This window comes from Schistocerca serialis, chromosome 4 (assembly GCF_023864345.2).
Source record: "Schistocerca serialis cubense isolate TAMUIC-IGC-003099 chromosome 4, iqSchSeri2.2, whole genome shotgun sequence".
Lineage (NCBI taxonomy): Eukaryota > Metazoa > Arthropoda > Insecta > Orthoptera > Acrididae > Schistocerca > Schistocerca serialis.
This window is the reverse complement of record NC_064641.1, coordinates 288692991-288715169: the sequence shown is the minus strand read 5'-3', so window position 1 is coordinate 288715169 and position 22179 is coordinate 288692991.

Below are 22179 nucleotides of genomic sequence, written 5' to 3'. Positions count from 1 at the left end.
AAAGTGTCAATTGACCCTAGACAATAAAAAGTGTGAAGTCACCAACATGAGTACCAAGGGGAATCCACTGAATTTCGGTTACACTACAAATAACACAATCTAAAGGTTGTAAATTCAACTAAATACTTTCGGATTACAATTACAAATAACTTTAACTGAAACACTCAGATAGATAATGTGGGTAGAGCAAACCTAAGAATAAGATTTGTTGGGAGAACATTGATAAAGTGCAACTGGTCTACTAAAGAGACTGTCTACACTACGCATGTATGTTCTCTGCTGAAGTATTGCTGTGTGGTGTGGGATCTATATCAGATAGGATCGACAGAGGACATCGAATAAGTTCAAAGAAGGATAGTTCGTTTTGAACTGTCGGGAAATAGAGGAGAGCGCGCCATGGATATGATATGTGAATTGGGGTGTCAATCATTAGCACAAAGGCATTTTCCATAGTGGCAGGACCTTCTCATGAAATTTCAACCACAATCTTTCTCCTCAGAGTGTGAAAATATTTTGTTGGCGTCCACCTACACAGGGAGCAATGATCATCATAATAAAATAAGAAAAAGCTCACACAGAAATATTTAAGTGTTTGTATATCCCATGCACTGTTCAAGGGTGAAGCAGCAGAGAAATAGCTTGAAGGTGGTTCGATGAACGCTCTGCCAGGAACTTAATTATGAATTGCAGAGTAATTGTGTAGATGAAGAGGTTGAATAAGAATAATAATTATGGGAGAAGTATGAACCACTGGTGTGGTAGAGCTCTCAGTAGTCAATGTAATGGAGGTGGTAATAGAACCAGGCACTGGAGTGATAAAATATCAGGTCTGGAGACCGTGTACATCAGCACGCCTGATCCTAGGAATAATGTATTGATAGGGACTATGCCACCACAAAATTGACAACTGGATCCTGCAGTCGCATTGGGTGCTGCCAACGAAATGATCCATGGCTATGAATTGGTGAAAATGTTGTATTATGAGGATAAGAGGGAGATTTTAATTCATGAGGAACATGAAAAGATGAATACAATAATGAGTCCAGAACTTCAGTTAGCCATAAATAGAATTATATGAATTCGTAGTGTCTGCTCTTTTGGACTCCACAGCAGTGATAAGTATTATGTAAATTGAAGGTAGATGGGGGGGGGGGGGAGGGAATAAAAGAAAGGGAAGGGAAGGAACTGATAATAACAGCTTTATCGGCACTTTATTCAGGATCAACAGCTGATTGAAAATGTGTGCTTGGCTGGGACTCCAACATGAGATCTCCTTCTTAGCAGGCAACTGTATCAAACACTGCACAACCCAAACACAGTGTTAATCGCAAATGCGCTAACTATCTTGTCATGCTCTTTAACTAATCCATATTCCCATCTAGCGCCTTCACTTATCCACCGTCCCTTTCTCGTTAATTTCAGGTGCCTCGTGAAGATCAAACGTAAATGTGCATCTGCCCTAACGATTGCAGATTGATAGCCTATCAAGGTGTGTCAGTTACATGAACTGTGATGTCTGTTCTTTTGGTGGTACTGTGGGTCAGCCAAGGAGCATGCCAAGATAGTCTGTACACCTGTAATTAACACTGTGTCCTAGTGGCACAGGGTGGTTAACACAAAGCCTAGTCAACAGGAGATCCCAGGTTTGAGGTCCAGTCCAGTACATACTTTCTCTCATCGCCACTGATTCTGCATAAAGTCCTGATGCAGCTGAAATTCATCATTTCCTTCCCTTTCCTTTCTCCCCCCTCCACCTTCAGTTTACATAATATTTATCACAAATGCGAATTCCCTGTAGTGTCTGTACTTTTGGACATATCTGAAGAAACAGAGACCACGTATTCACATAACTGATATGCCTTGATGGATTATGAATCCACTGTATCAGTGCAGATGCACGTTTATCTTCGACCTCCAGCAGAATTCTAAGATTAGCGAACACACAAGACATGGATGGGGTGCTAGTGGTGCTAGGTGGGAATGTAGCGCAGCTGAGGAGTGTGCCAAGATAGTCCATGCATTTGCGATTAATGCTGTGTTGCAATGGTTAACGCAACTGCCCATTAAGCAGGAGATCCTGGGTCTGAGTCCTGTCCTTCATACATTTTTAACCTTTGCTACTGATTCTAAAGTTCTGATGCAGCTGGTATCATCAGTTCCTTCACTTTGCTTCCCTTTCTCCCCTGTCATCTTCAAATTACATAATCATTAGAATTGTTCTAACTTGTTTAGTTGAAGCCAGAAGACAGGTATCTGTATTGAGTAAAGCTGCATTTCAAAAGTGTAACACGGTAGGTTCTTGGGTGACCCTGATATCAAATTAGCAGTTCCAGGAAAGAATGTTGATGTAACAAAACAGGTGTATGTTGAAATTTTCGCATGACCCAATTGCTGGTTCAATCACCCCTTGTTATAGCATTTTCTCAATTTCAGTTTTTATTGCTCTTTGTAAATTATTGGTATCGAATATGGCTTAGTAAAAAAATCTCTTATGTTCTTTAAATTGATATGAAAAGCCATTTATAGTTCCTGGATATTCAGAGAATTTAGAAGAGTGATAATATAAAACCTCATATAAATGCCTTTTCCTAGTTCATCAGCTCTCCTATATTTTCAACCATATTCCAAATCTCTTGTTCAGCACTAAGACCTTCTTGCAGTCTACTAACAGAATGGCAATAGATGTAGTCTCTTCCACAATAGACCTATACTAAAAAGATAGTCTTGGTTTCATTAGACGTTTAAGGAATTTACTTGCATTCTTTACTCTAGTAGCACATTCATCAAAGCACATCTTCCTTGTTGACCCATTATACTCAAACAACACTTCACCATGACTGAAGTCCATTAGTACTTGGCATGGGGACAAGAAAGTCCACACTTAATTCACATGGTGTAAACCAGTGGATTCATTCCACTAATTATTAACGATGTTCTCAAATTAGTATATGTAATTATCCCAACCAAAGTGTTTCTTACTACAATAGATATGACATAGCCTGTTCATTCCCTTCATTACTCTCTTCCTCATACTGCCCTGAAGAAAGTATGTGGATATATTTATATGTTTAATTTTGGATTGGCCTGTGAATTGCGAGACTCTTTCTGCAGTAAACTGATGTCCAATATCTGAAAGCAATGCAGCTGGGATACCTACTTTCGGAAAATAGTCAGTTTCAAAATTTTAGTGTTGGCTCTTTTCATAGGACAAAATGTAACATTTTTGACAAAAGTGTCCAGAACTATCAATACCTGTCTGCACTCCCCTGTAGAAGTAGGTAAAGTTCCTAGTAAACTGACTGCTATCAATTCTGTTGTTTCATGAGGTAATACTGAATGCCTGAAAACCTTTGATGGAATATTATTCTATTTTCGTTTTTGACAGATGTCATAACTGCCTAACCTTCTTTTTCTTACTCGCCTCAAAAGCTATTGCTTCTTGTATTTTAGCTCTCAGTTTTCATGTTCCATACAAGTAATCAGTCTAAGCATGCACATGCTACTCTGAGAAACATAATTTCTATTCCTGATTATCTACAGATTTGCTTCTGAAAAATGACCCTTTCTGAATCAGGTACTTCTGTTTTATTTTTGAAATATTATCAGAACTGTAATAATGTTTAATGAGTTTTATTTTAGGGTCTTCATTGTGCTCTCTTCTCATGTATTTGCAGATTTTTCTAATAGATTTTTCTTTCTTTTACACTGGCGTATACAATATTTTGATCAAACCCCTTTCTGTTTCTATCTTCTTTCTTCTTGTAAACAGGAAAATCCTTCCCTTTTATGTCTATCACCTCTGTGTCAAACTGTTGCAAATACATGGGCCACCTTCTCAACTTGTTCTGCTTCAACCTCCTCTGCTGCAAGAAACTCAAAGCTTTGTGACCAATGTAAATAATTTTTTAGTATCCTAATAAGTATCCCTAAAATTTCTGAAAACCAAATACAATAGCTAATGCTCCTAGCTCTGAAGCCCCTTAATTTTTCTCATGAGAATGCATCATTCGAATGTCAAGGACTATTGTCCCATTGCAACGTAACCTTCATAAACAAATTCGTGTCGTCCACGAAATTACAGGGCCTTGCGAGTTACTGCTGGAGCATAAATAATTTCTAGTGGGTGGGTTTAACCAACCAGCAAGAATTTGAACGCAACAGATAACGCTGTTTTATTGGAACCTCTATACAAGGCGCCTATGCAGGGCTTAATAGGGAGCATAGAGCCATTATTTACTTCCATGACCTAGCATTGAACTGTGGTACTGACTTTCACCTATTCTTTATGATGAAAGCAGGAAATAATCAGTCATAGGGTATAAGTTAACTGATATTTATTCAATACCGATGGTATTACAATAACTAGCCGTGTGTCTGTTGGAATATAGATCATCACAACTGGTCTCTCTAGCTAACACGATTCTCTTTGGCCACGTAATTATGGAAAAATGAACTAATTATCACATTAATACTATTCTACAAATGTGGCCAAGTTGCACTCAGAAATGCAAAAAATACGGACTCACAAGATTATTCCTTCCATATCTTACACTCACCCACTGCTGTATTGTTATTCACTCGCCTACTATACATTTTCAGACCAAAACTGCACTTTACCAAGGTGGCGGTTGCTCAAACCAACCACGTGGCGGGAAAGCAAGTATACAAAGAGAACATATGAAAAACAAACAAAAACCCCTCAAAATATTACTGTAAAGGAAAGACCACATTAAAAAAATTAGATGAGTGGACTTCCATTAAATACAGAGCACTAATGCGACTGTGAGCTTAAGGCCCATAGTGCGTGGCCTGACCAAGGCACAAACGCAAATTTCTACTGAAATTTGACTAAATTATGAAAATAAACTCCCTTCTGGGGGTTTAGTGGTAATCTCACACCTGATTTCAACATCTGGGCTTTATTATTATTATTATTATTCGTTACAGTCAACTTTGGACTACGCTAAGCATCAGTCATTTCTTGTGCTTTTTCTTGCGTTCTTCCCAGTACTTCTTCATTTTTTCTGAGTGGGCTTCTTTACGTTCTTGCGACCAGGTTGTTCCCGTCTTCTTTGATTGCGTTCGGTCTTTGAATCCCTGTATTTTGTTGATGGCATTCCTATATTCCATTCTGTTGTAAACTGTCTCTGGTATAATGTTCATTTCTGCAATGTCTTCTTTTACTTCTTTCAGCCAGTTAATTTGTGTCTTTCTGCTTTCCATGTATTCCAGGATTTTCTTTGCCGTTCTTTCTGGTGCCATTCTTTTGACATGCCCATAGAAACTCAGTCTTCTCTTTTTAAAGGATGTTGTCAGTTTTTCAATTTTCTCGTATAACTCTTTATTGGATCGCAATTTATAATCTTGTCCATCCTTTTTAGGTCCTAAGATCTTTCTCAGTATTTTTCTCTCTTTTATTTCCAATTTCTCCAACAGACGTTTTCTGTTCAGTGGGATGCATTCAATCGCATACAAACTTTCTGGTTTTATTACCGCATTGTAGTGCCTGAGCTTGGCATTGATGGAGATCGACTTTTTATTGTATACATTTCGGCATAGCTGGTATGCCGTTTCCATCTTTATTGCTCTTTCCTGTAGTGAAACATTTGGTAACCCTGTCGGTGTAATCCATTCCCCTAGATACTTAAATTTGTGAACTCTCTTAATTATTCCATATTTAGTTTGCAATGTCTGTGTTGGGTCTGTTTTGTCCTGTATCATCAGTTCTGTCTTTTCATACGATATTTGTAGACCTGTCTTCTCAGCGATCTCATGCAGCATTTCTATCTGAATCTTTGCTGTTTCGATGTCATCTGCCAATATTGCCATGTCATCAGCAAATGCCAGACATTCAATTTTTGTTTTATTTCTTCCTAACGTTATCCCATTTTTCACTCCAGCTTCTGCCATCTTCTTTCTCCATTCCCTGACCACTTTTTCAAGGACAATGTTAAACAACAGTGGGGAGAGCCCATCCCCTTGTCTAACACCTGTTCCAATTACAAACGGTTGTGACAATCTACCCAAAAACTTCACTTGCGATTTTGTTCCCGTAAGGGTTTCCTGGATTAGACTTCTGCTTTTATCATCAATCCCAAATTCTTCTAATGTGTTAATCAGGGTTGGTCTATCAATAGAATCATATGCTTTTTTGAAGTCTATGAATGTAATTACTAGATTTTTCGATGTGCGTGCGCGAAGTTGTATTATGGAGAGTAGACTGAATATCTGTTCACTGCATGATCTTCCTTTTCTAAAACCAGCCTGATATTCACCCAGTTCTTTCTCTACCTGATTTTCAATCCTGTTTTGTAGTGCCTTGGATAGGATCTTATAGGCCACTGATAACAATGAGATACCTCTGTAGTTATTTGCATTTGTCTTGGCACCCTTCTTATGTAACGGATGAATCAATGCTGTCTTCCATTCCTCCGGAATCTTCTCTGTATTCCAAATCTCTTCAAACAGCGCCTCGAAATTATTTATTAAGTTTTCTCCTGCGTATTTCAGTAGTTCCGCGACTAACGAATCTTTACCAGATGCTTTATTGTTTTTCAATCCTTTCAAGATCTCTTTAATTTCTTCTTTATTAGGTGGTTCAGAGTCTGGTAGCTTATTCTTAGGCTTCTCAAATGTCAAGGTTTCATCAGGTCTTTTGCAGCTTAGCAGCGTTTCAAAGTAGTTCGCTAGGTGTTGGCAATTTTGTTCTACGCTGGTGATCAGATTTCCTTTTTCATCTTTGAAGCAGAGTGTCGGTGGTTTATATCTTGTTATTGTAGTTCTGAATGTTTGAAAGAAATTGCGTGTATTGTTCTTAGAAAATTCATCTTGTATTTTCTGTATTTGTTGTGTGTCATATTTCCTTCGTTCACTTTTAATGATTTTCGTCGTTTCACGTCTTTGCGTTTTGAACTGCTCCCAGTCAGTTGGCCTTTTGGTTGAGTTGTATTTCTCCCAAGTTCTGGCTCTTTTCTGTAGTGCTTTCTCACAGACCTCATTCCACCAGGGATGCTTTTTCTTTTTGGTTAGTAAAATTGTTTGTTCTGCTGCGTCTCGTATTGAGGTTGCAATTTCTTCCCATTTGTGACTTTTGATTTTATCTGTCTTTTCCTTGTAGTCGTCTAAGACTTGCTGATTGAGCATTAAGTCCTGTACTCTATATTTGGCTATTTTTGTTTCGTCACTCTTGTGACTTCTTTCTGGTGTTAATTTCATCTTAATTTTGGTCAGATAATGGTCAGAATCAAAGTTGGCCCCTTTCACCACCTGTACATCTTGAATGTCCCTTGAATTATCATAACTTATTGTCACGTGATCAATCTGGAACTCGCCAAGTAATTTGTTCGGTGATTTCCATGTTGTTTGTTTTTTGGGATTCTTCTGGAATTTAGTTGTCATAATGTTCAATTTGAATTTCTCACAAAACTCTACTAATCTCTGGCCATTCATGTTAGTTTTAGTGTGTGCTGTAAACCTCCCTGTGCTTTTTGATAATTCGTTTCTTCCAATTTGTGCATTAAAGTCTCCTAACAGAATTGTAGTGTGTTGCTCAGGGATCTTCCCTATTGTTTCTTCCAGTTCCTCCCAAAATGTCTGCACTTTCTCTGGATTTTGTTGGTTGTCTTTATTTATTGGTGCATGGGCATTTATAAGTGTGTACTTTTTATTTTTATTTCTGAATGTTATCAATGATATTCTTGGTGATTTAGATTTAAATTCTAGTACCTTAGTAGAGAATGAGTTATGTATCACAAATGCTGTGCCATATACCCGAAGACCTTTTGTATTCTTTACTATCTGTGCTGGTTTCCCTTTATAAATCCTGTACTGGTCTGCCTGTACTGTATCCTCATCTGGGTATCTTGTTTCTTGTATAGCCAGAACTTTTAGTTTGTGTTCATCCATTAGTTTTGTCAGTTCTTTTTGTTTACCTGTTCTCAGCATTGAGTTCACGTTCAGTGTTCCTATGAACGTTTGATGTCTGTTCCTATGTTTAGCGTTAGGGATCCTAGGACCCTCCGACTGGTCTGTTGCGCAATGATGCTGGGCCCCCGGATCCGAATGCCCAGCTTCGGTGGTATTACCACCACGGGGAGGAAACTTTCTCATTGCACCTTCCATTTCTGATACTTGGTTAAAGCTGTTGTTTCCAGAGGTATACACCTCCTTCCACTAAGACTTAGTTCGCTACACTAAGAAGTTAATTCAGGCCGCTCCTCTGGAGTACAGACGCCTTTCGCAGCCGCTTCTCTGAAGTACAGACGCTGCTGATTGAAGATAACTCTTCCGCTCCAAAAGCCGTTGGGACATATAGTGTCTTCTTCCGCCTTCTGGACCGTTGGTTAATCTTCACCGTTACCCTGGCAAGGGACCCTTACGAGGTACTATCACCCGGGCCAGGTGAACCAAGGTTTTTTAACGAGGTTGTTACTCCTCCCCCTCCTCCTTTTTCAACCGGGCTTGGGACCGGCTTCGGCGGAGTTCATCTGGGCTTTATTATTAGAAGTTTTGAGGCATTCTGATACTAACAGAATCTTCCGTTGGTTCTTGGTAGAACAACATTATAATAAGAAATGAAAAACACCAGTTTGCTTTTGTTCTACAATATTATTTTTATTGCTAACCGGTTTTCGGCTTACAAGGCCATCTTCAGGCATTTACTGAGTATTATCACCAAAGAAGTTAAATGTTAGCAGACAACATTGGAAGAGAAGTAACACATCTAGAGTGAAGTAGAAACATACAGTGAGTAACATCTTTGCAATGAAATAGTAAAAACTGAACAGTACATAAATAACAATGGAGTTGACAGGAAAACCTTTAGCACAAAATAAGAATAGCATGCCTACATAACAGTTTCTATTGATAAACAAAACTATTGAAATAAGATAAAATTAGTACTAGGCAAGGCTGCAACAAGAGGTATGAAACATGGAGAGTGATATACAACCAATTAAAAAAGAAGAGACAGTTGTCAATGTAAATACAGAATACATGAGGAACTTAAGCCATATCAATACGATAAACAGAAATTAATAAATGCAGGAAAATTGAGGTGTTTGAGGGAACCTACAGTTTGAGAGTGTGGTGGTACTGCATTTTAACATTAACATTATAATCAAATCAGTGGCTGTATACCAGTTTACATTAAATAAATGAGCAAAGTAAAATATGAACAGTATTTGATGAGACAACTACAAGGGGAGTTAAACATTGACAGTAATACAAGTACAAGATAAAAGCAAACCAATAGTTATTTCATTGCAAAGATCTTACTCACTGTATGTTTCTACTTCACTCTAGATGTGTCACTTCTCCTCCAATGTTGTCTGCTAACATTTAACTTCTTTGGTGATAATACTCAGTAAATGCCTGAAGATGGCCTTGTAAGCCGAAAACCGGTTAGCAATAAAAATAATATTGTAGAACAAAAGCAAACTGGTGCTTTACATTCTGATACCTTTATTAACATTACCAAAATCGAGAGCTGCGTCTCCACATCTGTCGAACGCCGCTACCCAGGAACAAGTGGGCCTCCGAACACCTCGCCTAACAATTGTTCGTTCAAAACGTGTTGGAGGGGATGGTTCGCCAACCTGACAGAGCCAATACTCAACCCTTCGCGACCTCTCTGACCTGACTCGTTGCACACTATCTTTGACAGACTTGTTCGCGTTTAAGGCTTGGTATTATCCTACCACAGAACCACTCTACTCATGCGGTGCTACGACCTCTGACCAAAGCTTTCTGGTACTTCGCATAATATCTCATTCATGCAGTCCAACGTCGCATAAGGAAAAGGAATGCAAGGAAATGTGGCGTACACGAAATAAAAATCAATGAATAAATAAATAAATAAACACCACTTGGTCCATTCTCTCCTGATCGTTACTCACAGATTTACTTCTGCAGAGTAAAAACACTATCTCTATAATTCTCCTGTACCGGAAATTATTGAGAAAAATGTGGAACAGGACAACAAGTTCTGTTTCACGAAATTCAATTCGATTTTCTGTTTTGATGAATCCAGAAATTTCTACCCCCAACCCATGATAACTAGCATCAGTACCCATACAGAACAGCAAATAAAAGTCTGTTTGATACAATATTTTACTATTAACCAATTCAGCTTTTAATTTTTCAAAAGCTTCCATATATTCATCTGTCCAGTTTCAAATTACATTTTTCTTTGATAAATTCACTAAACATTGGTGATTAACTGACCAATCACTTACAAATTTACGGTAGAAACCGAAAAAGCCCAACATGACTTTCAATTCTTTTTTAGTCCTAGGAGCAGGAAAATCATCTACAGTCTTTAATTCCTTGGGCTCTGGATAGATTCAATTTTCAATTGATGTATGTCCCAAAAGTGCAATCCACTTTTTAACCAACTCTGATTTGCTGATGTTTAATTTCACACAAAGTTTTTGAATAGCATGTAAAACTTTTCCTTTAAGCTACAGTGCTCATACCAGCTTGAATATGCAGTAAGTATGTCATCTACCTAAACATTTATTCTATTTAGTTAATAATTACCCAACATCTGATCCATAGCCCCGACGAATATATAAACTGATCCATTTAGTCCAAAAGGCACCACACAATAAGGATGGCATGTACCTTCATGCAGCAAAGCAGTACAAGGTATGGATTCCTTAGCCAACCCCCACAGGTGACATCAAAAGAAGATAAAAATCTAGCTCCATAGAATTTGTTTAGGATTTCATTTATATTAGCAGGCCTATCGTTTTCTATTAACAAAAATTCATTTAGTCTTCTGGTATCCAACACTAATCTCACACCCCCATTTTTTGCCAACTTCTACTAAAGGGTTATTATACCAACTGTCAGATGTTTCTATAATTGTCCATGAAATAATTTCTTCTATTTTTCTTTTGATTGCCTCTTTTCTTCAAAATGGCATTAGACAAGGTTTCTTGCAAAAGGGTTCATAGTCTTTAAATTTTAATTTTCATTCAAAGTTTTTTACTGATTCAGGTTTTTTCAGAGAATATTTTAATAATTTACATTAATATTTTAACTAAATCATACTTTTGTTCTACAGTTAAAGTATCAATATGTTCTACTTTTTCCCTGTTGAATAGAATAGTCTTCTCCCCTTCTCTTTGATTATTTCTGTTATCTGCAGCAAGATACCTTACAGAAAGCTTTCCTTCCACATGACTCGCATTATCCAGTTTACCAAGAAAATTTACTTCATTTGCATTACATTATAATCAAAAGAAAATTTTCCAGTCACAACATCAATTTTGATATTCCATCTGCACAAAAACTCAGTTTCAAAAAGTACATCAATATTAAGACTAGCAATAACTAAAAATTTACAGTTTATCTTTTGGTTGGCCAATTTTGTGGTTAACATTACATATTCTTTACTGACTTTTGAGATTTTTCCAGCAGCACCTATAATACAAATTCCATAAACCCTCATAGCAACTACCCCCTATTTGTTTCTTATAGAATCAAAAACTGCTTGAGATACCAAATTTAATTCACTCCCACTGTCTAAAAAGCACTTAACTACTACTCCTTGTACCTTAACTATAGCCACAGGATTATATATTTCATTATTATTCTCGGAAATGTCTGGTTTCATACAAAAAGTCCTCATCTGTTTTTGTTTTAGAATTTTTCTTTGCAAAAGGATTTCAGCATTCCTTTGTAACCCATTTGAAACCATGGGCACATGTGGATCACCAAAATTTTTTCAGCTAAAGTCAAGTGACATATAGTAGTATCCTTCCTACTACTTATTTCTTGTATACTCCTCTCCTCATTAATAATCCAGTTTTTCAGAATTACTTTCCCTTTACTGATTAAATTACTTTTTCATTATAAACAAATTCAAATACTTCTTCACTGCCATCACTACCTGGTGATTCATCGTTCACCTCATCTTCTGAACTACTATTGTTATCACTATCATTATCATTCAACATTTGGTTAACAATTTGATCTTTTGCATTATTATTATTATTAGACCGCAAGCCAGAGACTTCAAAGTTGATGCTCCTTGTATGGATTTACCTTCTGGTGTCTCCTCTTCATTGTCATTGATTTCAGTTTGTAACAGTGGAACAGCATTTTCATTTTCAACTTAACTGTTTGATCAGACAAGTTTTCAAATGAATTTTCAACACTAGTACTACTGGAAATTGCGCTATTTAATTCCAGACAAGAGTTACTAATTTCCTGTTTAATGCTGTTTGCTCCTTCTGTATTATTTACCTCTATTGATTCATTTTCATACTGATTTAGCACATGATTTGGTTCCTCCCACTTCCTTTCTAGTATAGAAACTGCTTTCCTACCATATCTATAATTTTGAGGTTATATATTGCCTTATTTATAGAAAAATGTTTAATTCCACGTCTTTTTGGTACATAACCAGTGTTATACTTTATATTGTATGGCTGCATGCAGTCTTTCACCCAAGTTCGAGCCTCAATTGATATAAATCTTAGTTTCCCTGAATCCTGAATTGTATGACCGTTTCTCCTTCCATTCCAGTTACCTGAGCTTTTATATTCGTTCCTACTGCTTCTGTTATTGTAACTTCTCCAATTATCCCTGTGATTATTTTGGTTATCTGATCTATCAATCCTATTCATTTGGTAATTATTTCTACTCCCATTTTTCCTTGCTGAGGTGGCTTTGTGTACCCAAAATTAGGTTTAATTCTTTCTACTCTTCCCACATAAGTTAAAAACTCATTTAAATTTCCTCTGGGGGCAGATAAAATTAATTCTTTCACTCGTTGACGCAATTTGTTTTTCTAACCTCAAGATAATTGTTTCACTACCCAAATCCTAATCAAGATATTTCGCTAAAAGTAACTTCCCTACTTTATACTCTCAGTGCTCCCTTGTTCATAAACACAATGTCAGTTTTTATATTGGTCCTTACTCGTCCACAGAAGTATATGTAAAGTCCATTAGTGCCACTTTCCATTAAAAGTCACTTCTAAACCTTGTTCTTAGTGCTCACGATGCTACAAACATACACTGTATCAAGTCTGATATTAATCCTCACCCAGGGCACCAGATGTATGGTTATGGGGAAGGGGGGACCTACCTGTAGATTAATGTTGCCTCTCAGTAGCTGCACCACTAGTCCTTTAGCTGCAAATATTCATGTAGGATCGTATCTCTTACTAAATAAAAAGAGAAATCAAGTAGTTCTTTTGACATGCTCACACAAAATCACTTCACATATTTATTTATGGAGTTTGATTCCTATCGCTAAAGACCAGGCATCGTTACAGATCAAAAATGTTTATGCAGGTCTCCTCTTAGTACTCACATTTGATGCATGACTTTAATTTATATTCCCCAAAAGGATGAGAATTGTGAATTAATTGGCACACAAAGTAATTTTCCTACAGCAGATAAATAAATTGTCTACATCATACACAGAATGACGATAATAGTTCATTAAGGTGTAGTGGCATGTTTACAGATGTTGCTTGTTAAGCCTCTCACTGATTCTAATAGTCACTGCACATATCCTTCAATAATCCCAAGGCTAGTTCTAGCAACAGTTCTAGAGCACACAGTGTAGTATCCCAGAACAAGCTACATACAGACCAAGACATAACCACAACAAAAACCAGAAGCATAGTTACAGATGCTCATTTCACCTTATACAGATACACTCTAAAGTATGATGTGATTTTGGTTATTTAATTACTGTTTGAAATCTCCCTAGGTCAAATTATTTATTTTGAAATAGAGGTAATAATTACTGTCACACTATGTTTATCAAATTGCTGATATGAGCAGTAGCTATTAAAATGTACAGAACCAAGTTATGCTTACACAATGCGAATTCCTGACTTTAGGTATGTCATCTATATTGATTATTAAAATCTGAATATAAAAAATGATGCAGTTCTAAATTATGACAATCGCATATTTGCTGTTAGTGTCATTGGGTTCATAAAACTTAGCCCGTTAACAGTGTGTTAACATATTCTATAAATTTACAGTGGTTTGGTTACAATATGACCTGAAAGTTTGGGATGGTTGAAATCTTTAATTACTTATATCTTCTGAATTAATTATGTTTGAGCTAAGGTAAACAGGTCTTTGAAATAAGCAAAATTTGGCCTACAGTTTAGAGATAATCTACTTTTATGCTTTCTAGATCAGAGACTTTGAAATACAATAACTTTTGAACTATGTTGAGCATGTATAACTGGATGAAAGTATCCCACACTCGAACTTCTGTTCAATCAAAAATGCACATTACTACGTTAGGTACAGGCTTTGTTTCTGCAACAGAGTAAAAATCAGTAGCTGCTCTGCCATTCTAAGAATAAATGTGACGCATCGCTACAGGTATATCGCCACACTCCAAGCAGTGATAAGCTCAGCACTAGAATGACATTCTTCCGTCTTGGCACTCACGCGCGAACTGTGCTGAACAGCGTTTCAGATTGGTGTGAGCGATTATCCACGCACTGACCACAGTATCAGTGTAACAGTCATTACAAAAGCTCCCTTGGCCAGAGCCGAGCATGGTCAGTCTTCTTTGTACTTGACGGGAAAACGAACATATCTTCCTGAGCGAGTGGTGCGTTTTGTTTCATCTTGAAGCAGTTGAGGTAGTGGTGGAGTGGGAGGCTGGACTGTAGCCCCTTCCATCTCCTCTCACGAAATCTTTGGCATTGTAGTTGGTGCCTCTTTGAACATGTAGGCCACCTTAGCCCTGTTCACTGAAACTGAGCTTGTTTGTCATTAATGAGAGTGTCCGTGGCATGCAAACTCCTGTGAAGAACGCAGTATGGTACAGTGCAGGATAGTTGCACTGATGGTTTGACAGCACCTGTGCAAAGCATAACGTGAGTGCACATATCGAGATTCTTATGCGCGAACATTATGTGCTGTACATGCCTAGTGACTCTCACTGGTTTCATGCTGTTCACCATCTCATGGAGAGTATGTAGGAATTGCAGCTGACCATTAACATCGCATACCTATGTGCTGTCAAAGAATTCATCTGGCAGACACAGTGACTTTCTGTATACAAGCTCTGCTGCTGAATCCCCAATGTCTGGTTTGAATGCAGTCCTCAGACCAAGTAGGATGACAGGCAGTGCAGAAGTCCATGTGGTCCCATGGCAGACCAGTTCTGCGTTCAGTGTGTGTTGCCACCTTCCCAGCGTACTATTACTAGCCAGATGGTAAGCCTGGTCTTATGGTGCAAGTATCCACAGAACTTGGCTTGCTACATGAGCAATTCAGACTCGAACTGCCTCCCCCTCTTGGCTGTTATATGGAGAGGGCAACCAAATCTGGAAATCCATGTTGACGTTAAAGCTACTGCAAACGTCTCTGCCGAAATGTCGTCAGTAGGTACTCCTTCCAGTTAACATGTGTACCTATCGATCATCGTCATTAGATAGTGATGGTCGTCTGAGGGAGGCAGTGGTTCTACCACATCTAGGTGAATGTAAGCAAAACGTACAGTGGCATCTGGGAACACTCCTATTGGAATGTGCACATGTTGGGCAATTTTGTATAACTGTCAGTGCGGGCAAGTTCTAGTCCAACGGTCCATACCTGGCCACACACATCTCTGTGGCATCAGCTTAACCATCATGTGCACTCCAGAGAGACATAGTGTGTTGAGGTTATCAAACACAGCGCAGCAGAATGCAGTCAGTATGTACGGTCATGAAGTGCCGTGCAGCATGTCTCAGTACACACTGGCAGTTTCATCTGGAATGTCGACCAATAGTAATTTTAGCGAAGTTTTGTCGTCGTGTAATATTGCTTGTAGTTCAAGGTTTTCTCACAGCGTGACTGCTAGCTCTGTCATGTTCAGTGGTTGTGGAATGACAGATAATTTGGATTATCAGTCGGCCACCACGTTGGGCAGTTTGGAAATGTGCCACAAGTCCATAGAGCATTGGTTTGTAAACTCGAGTTGCGTGTTAAAATCATGTCGTGGTCATCACTGACTATATGAGAGTAACCTGGATTAGAACTTTCGTTAGATCAAAACGAGGTGGAACTTCAACGGATTTATTGACTCTTGAAACCACATTACTAAGTTACATACAGGTATTTTTTTTTTTGAAGAAGAGGAACAGAACGTTCCAAAGAAAGAGTAAAAATCAGTAGTTGGCCTGCTGTTCTAAAAATAAGTCTGGCGCATGGCTGCAGGTGTATCACTGCACCCCAAGTGGCGAAAACGCCCAGTGTCAGGACGACATTCTTCTGTGTTCGCACTCACATGCAAACTGTACCAAACAACATTAGAGATTGGTGCGAATGACTATCGCACACATTGACAGCAATCTCAGCGCGCACCAGTCGTTACAACAAGACTAATTTTTTAAAAAAACGTTCAGAACAGTGAACTGCATAATCTGAATAAATATGTGTCACAGGGAAAATTAATTTACATTATTTTCTAAATTCATGTAATGTGTGCTTAGATAACAAATTCTATCATCAAAATTTTTGGGAAGAGTAACAGCAAGAAAAGAAAAAAACTAATGTAGATCCTAGCTATTGTAATTAAGAGTAGAAAGGTGGGCACCAAACCTGCTTTGTCACACAATTTCAGACAGTCATAAAGTTTTCACCGACTGCTTATTGCGAAACTGTGCCAATGTACAGGCAATGCTACAGATTGAAGTAGCAGCAACACTGCCAAAGGACAAAATGCTACCCGACTTGCTTCAGTGTGAGTAAATAGGTTTGCAACTGAAATGGCTTCCAGTAATGTACTGCGCCATGGCTATTTGGTGTGCAGAACAAACAACGCCCATACATACCCATAGAATATTAGCCTGTAGTGCTTTGAGTCATAAATAATCCAGGTTGCAGGGCAATATCTAAATTAGTAGCAGTTAAGGTAGCGTGACCAGGGACACAGAAGGACTCAAAGCATGGCCACACTCCTGACTGGAACTTCAATACAAGAAAGTCAGCTGGCATGCTTTCCCTCCATTGGCACAGTTCCCATCACCAGTGACAGTATTTTCACACAAACATGTTGCCAATGTCAGGCCATTACTCGGTTCAGATGGTATCTCTGTTTAGTTATGATGTGGCCTGAAGCTATTCACACACCAGGTATCTCCGCTGAGACAGTGGCAAAGGCGCTGATATTCACATGGTTTTCGAGGTTTAGCATCCCACGACCATTACAATGCAACATGGACGTTAGTTCAAGTCGCAGTTATTTCAGGAGCTCCGTCAGCTATACCTTAGGAACCTCCATTGCACCACCAGCCACCACACTGCCAGTAATGGGATGGTGGAGAAGCTACACCGCACGCCAAATGTGGCACTGGTGTGCTACCCATCAACATAGATGGACATCAGTCACTGTGACCACAGATGGGGGTGAGAGACAGAGAACAGATCTTTGTTGTAGCAAAGAACGTTTATTAGCATTTTAGAATTCTTTTTGTTATTATTTGGATGCTTCATTACGATTTGAGTTTCAATAAAGAGACTTACTGATTACTTGTGTGAATTTATGTGGTAGTTGTACCCAGTGGCGGCTCGTGAGCATACATTCTGGGTGTTCACAAACTTTTAGATTCAGATAAAAATGAGAGAGTGAAATTAATAGCATCTCCTGTATAATAGATATGCTTACCAACATATTTACATAACTACAGCCACTGCCAGCAAAAGTAATAGTAACAGTAATAGTAATAATAGTTATAGTAATAATATGTGTAATTTGTCTGAAAAAATGAAAGAACTCTTTGCGGGTAATTTTGTTATTTTCTGCATAATTAAGTACAGTTTAGGGCAAGAACGAAATAACGTGTAAGCTTCCGTTACTCTTAGTTTTGCATTCTTGTGTAAGTGAGAGTTTTTGTGCTCTTTTATTTTTTCAGGCAAATGTGCAAGATTCCTAAGACATGCACTAGTTAACAACCTAACCTGCAGGCTAAAAATCAGAAAATCTTAAACTGCATCCACACAACAACTTATAGTTATTATACACTTCTTTGTTCGCTTATAGCCTGCTTATTTGATTTCGTCACTTTCTCAGTCAGTGGATCTAGTCTGGGAGGACGTAATTTCATTGTGGCTAACTTTTCCTGCTAATTTTCTTTTCTGTCAGCTCTTAAAACAGATTCAACAGAGTTCATGTTGACACTACACATGAAAGCAGATTCCAGCACAGTAAACAACTAATTACAAAGACAAGCTTCCATTTGTGGAAATGGTTAAATTCATGTGCTACTGTCTACCAACACGATCACATGACTGTAATAGAAATGACGTGCTGAGAACCATAAGAGCCAAAAGCACACTGTCATCAACCTCACATTTAACTGAATATCAAAGAAACCAGTAAGACAGTTTTTTGTTAATGTTCATATACACAATGTGGGCCTACCACACAGATAAACCTGACCCACCAAAAGATCAGCAGATATAAGAAGCATGAATAAATGCTACACTCTCACAGTGTCTCAAATGGATTGCTGTATGATAAAATCCAAAACTTAATATATTATATCTCATTCACAATCCACCAAAACAGGTTTTTCTGTCAGTATAACTTCAGCACTTATTGATGTTCGACCTAATTTTACTATATAGTGATTGAATTGCCATATCTGAGGAGTGTACTACTGTCTAGTGGGATTTATGTGAAGTGAACAGAGATAAAAGCTGCTTCAGTTTGCTATCACCAGGTGGCATTGTTGTAAACTGGTAGTTGAGTGGTAAGGGCTAGCCATGCACACCTTCAACTATGTACATTATTTATCAATTCCACATGTATTTGACTCATAAAGCAATTACATCGCTCCAATTGTGCATGCACAAAAGCCCCTTAAAATGTGCACAATTGAAGTTGTGCTCACGATCCTCATACCAAGATTCACAGAGTCCAGAGGAGCAGAAATGTAGCATAGCATGGTAGATTTATTGCCGTGTGTTTCAGATTATCGCATCTACATTATGTTTAGCAGCATTCAAAGAAAAATGACCAATGAATCTGAAATGTGCCGAAGGTAGGATGTTTATGTGCTCATCTGCTCTTCTGCTCACTCACAGCCACACAGCCTAAGTAAAAAAATTATTTCCAAAGTGCCTTAAATCCAAACATATTGAATTTCAGTATTTGTCTGTGACAAGATGTTTTATACAGTCAGGTATAATGTTAACACATAGTTGTATATTCTGTGTTGAAACGGTTGGAAAATCGCTTATATTTCCAAATTGTCTTATATCCCAGCTGTATTTATTTCTGATATGTCTTGTATCCATTTGACCATTGTCCTGACTCGTACAAAGCACGTGATTCTTCATGGGCACTGCTATGACGCTCATTGTTATTTGGCAGTTAACAATGAGTTTGTGTGTTGTTTCTTCTGCTTATTTGTGAGTAGTAAACACAAGGCTAGTCTTGAAGAAGATGTAGTAAGTCGCTCACGATGGACAGTGAGGAAAATAGCACTAGTACCTTCATAGTGTGCTATAAACAAAGAAAAACGCTGTAAATACACTAGTGATGATAGTGTACCAAACGTGGCATGTAATCAGAATGATGGACTTTGTAAGGCTTCTGAGCTTTCTGCCACAGACTGTAACCATTTCCATACAGTGTTTTATAACGACTAATCAAAGGTAGAATAAGATTCATTTATTACAAATTTTATATGGGCACAGAAAATACAACATATTACTGGGACACAGAACGAACGAAAATGAGAATATTCAATACTTCATTCAAAGAGAAGATGGAGACAAATTAAAAGCGTGTTCAGCAAGTTTCCGCGGCATTTTGAGAGTGAATTACAAACATGTTCAACGACTTGCTGCTTGTTATTTCGAAAACTGTTCTCCCAGACAAGATACTAGGAATGGGAAACGCATTAACATTGAGACACATGGTATCAAGGTGCTGATTTTCAAATGCTGTTCTGCACACTACAGACAAGAGAACATAACTTGTATATGGACACTATTGTTGTATAAGTTATTTGCAATAGGTCTATATATTATATTATTACGATTATCACTATGATAACAAAATTTATTAGCTCTTCACCAACAAGTCTAGTCATTTAAATATTTTCAACATTTTGTGGCCCTGTCAGTAACTGTATAAATATTAATTTTAATTTTAAAAAACCAACAGCCTCAGTTGCATAGTTTACCTATATTTACCTAGGTTTCAGTCAGGATAACCCAATCTTCTTCAGAATAAAAGTAACTACCGTCTGTCCATAGTGGACATCGTCAAGCTAAAACTAAATCCATAAATTATCGTCAGGCTGTAAAAACTTATCTGAAACCGCCTCGGACCCACTTCCCAACTGTGATGCGGCAGCCACGAGGTCGCGGTGGCGAAGTGGGGCTGAGGCAGTTTCGGATAAGTTTTTACAGTCTCACGATAATTTATGGATTTGTAGTTTTAGCTTGACGATATCCACTATGGATATTTATTCTGAAGAAGGTTGGGTTATCCCAACTGAAACCTAGGTAAATCTAGGTAAACTTTGCAACTGAGTCTGTTGGTTTTTTAAAATTAAAATTAAAGTCTAGATATGTAACCCACGCATTAGTTGCATATGCTCCTCTAACTAAGAAATTACCAGTGTTGTAATGTGGATTTGTTATTTCATTTCAGACTGCGAACAGAAAGTATGTACCATCCCAACTATCGATCAAAGTAATGTACAAGTTATTCCTTGAAGCTAATATGGAGAAAGAAGAAGCCCAGTCCTACAAATACCACCTCTATTACAAGTTTTCCACTTGTGAGTTTAGCCTTGGATGTGGAACACCACAAGCAGATATACAGTATGTAGTTATTGTGGGGAACACCAACAATGTTTGAAGTTTGAAGAGAATGAAGAGAAATGCAAGACAATAGTGTGTTAAATTCTTGTACACACACGCGATGCAAAGAGATTTCATGGATTCTTGAATGCAATAATAACATGTGATGATACAACTTGTTTTGTATTTTATATGATACAAAATCAGACTTTGTCTCTTACAACTTCATGTGAGGTGTTATGCGGTCGCCAGCTCTGTCATTGGCCACTGTTCGTGGCTCCAAGTCAAAACAAGATAAAACTCATGTATCATTTTACAACTGGGGTGAAAATGATGCTATGTGGGGAATTCACACGTCTGCAGTGCACTATTTCACTATTTGTATGAGTTCTGAACTGTAAATCTACAAATAAAGAAAATCAACCTGTTTCCTGATGGCTGTATAGCACAGAGCAAAAATTATATTATGTTAGCAATGCTTAGTAAGCTCGCTTATATGTTTTGTCTCACTATTAATATAACCTTCCCTGTGTAGGGGTCACAGCAGTTTGCCAGCAGAACGATGTTTTGAATAGGTGGAGAAAATGTTGCATAAAAGGGAACAACCCTGTTTGTCGACAGAGTGCCACAAAATTTTCATCGATGTTGGCCATGTATTTATTCTTGTGGAAGACTGATATTCCTACAAACTTTCTTCCAGGAACCACAAAAAATCCAAAATGTATTTTAATGTAACAGACGTTAAAAGCATTTAGGTAGATCGCAGCAAAGCAACTTGCCGAACAACATATTCTAGCATAAACATGTGCTCTCAACACTATTGAAGAGGGACAAATTCAGGTGAACGCCAAAGCTAGTAAAAAAAGCTTTGGGGCATCCAACAGAGGAGGAGAAGATGAAAGAGATTAAGTCACTTTTAAGTAAGTTAGGCATTACCGAACACCATCCTGCAAATGCCATTCTGGCAAAAAGTGTTCTCACAAAGCGAAACCGATTCCATAACTGAATCTTCTGTCAAGGAGCTCTGAAACATTGTATTACCTTCATGCAAGCAACGTCTAAACTTATTAAACTGCATACATTATTGAGTATTAGCCTTTACTTTATCCTACAAAATGTCTTAACTCCACTGCATGTTACACTGTTACTATCACTTTTAATGGTGGAGGATTTTGGAGAATCAGTGTAAAAGTCGACAATGTAGCAATATATGAAATATCTTATAATGGTAAGACTACTTCAGAACTAATTATCTGAAAATAAAAATCGTCATTCCGTAATCAGTGCCAAAGTCGACAATGTAGCTATAAATGAAATATCTTATAATGGTAAGTCTACTTCAGAATTAATTATCTGAAAATAAAAATCGCCACTCTGGAATAAA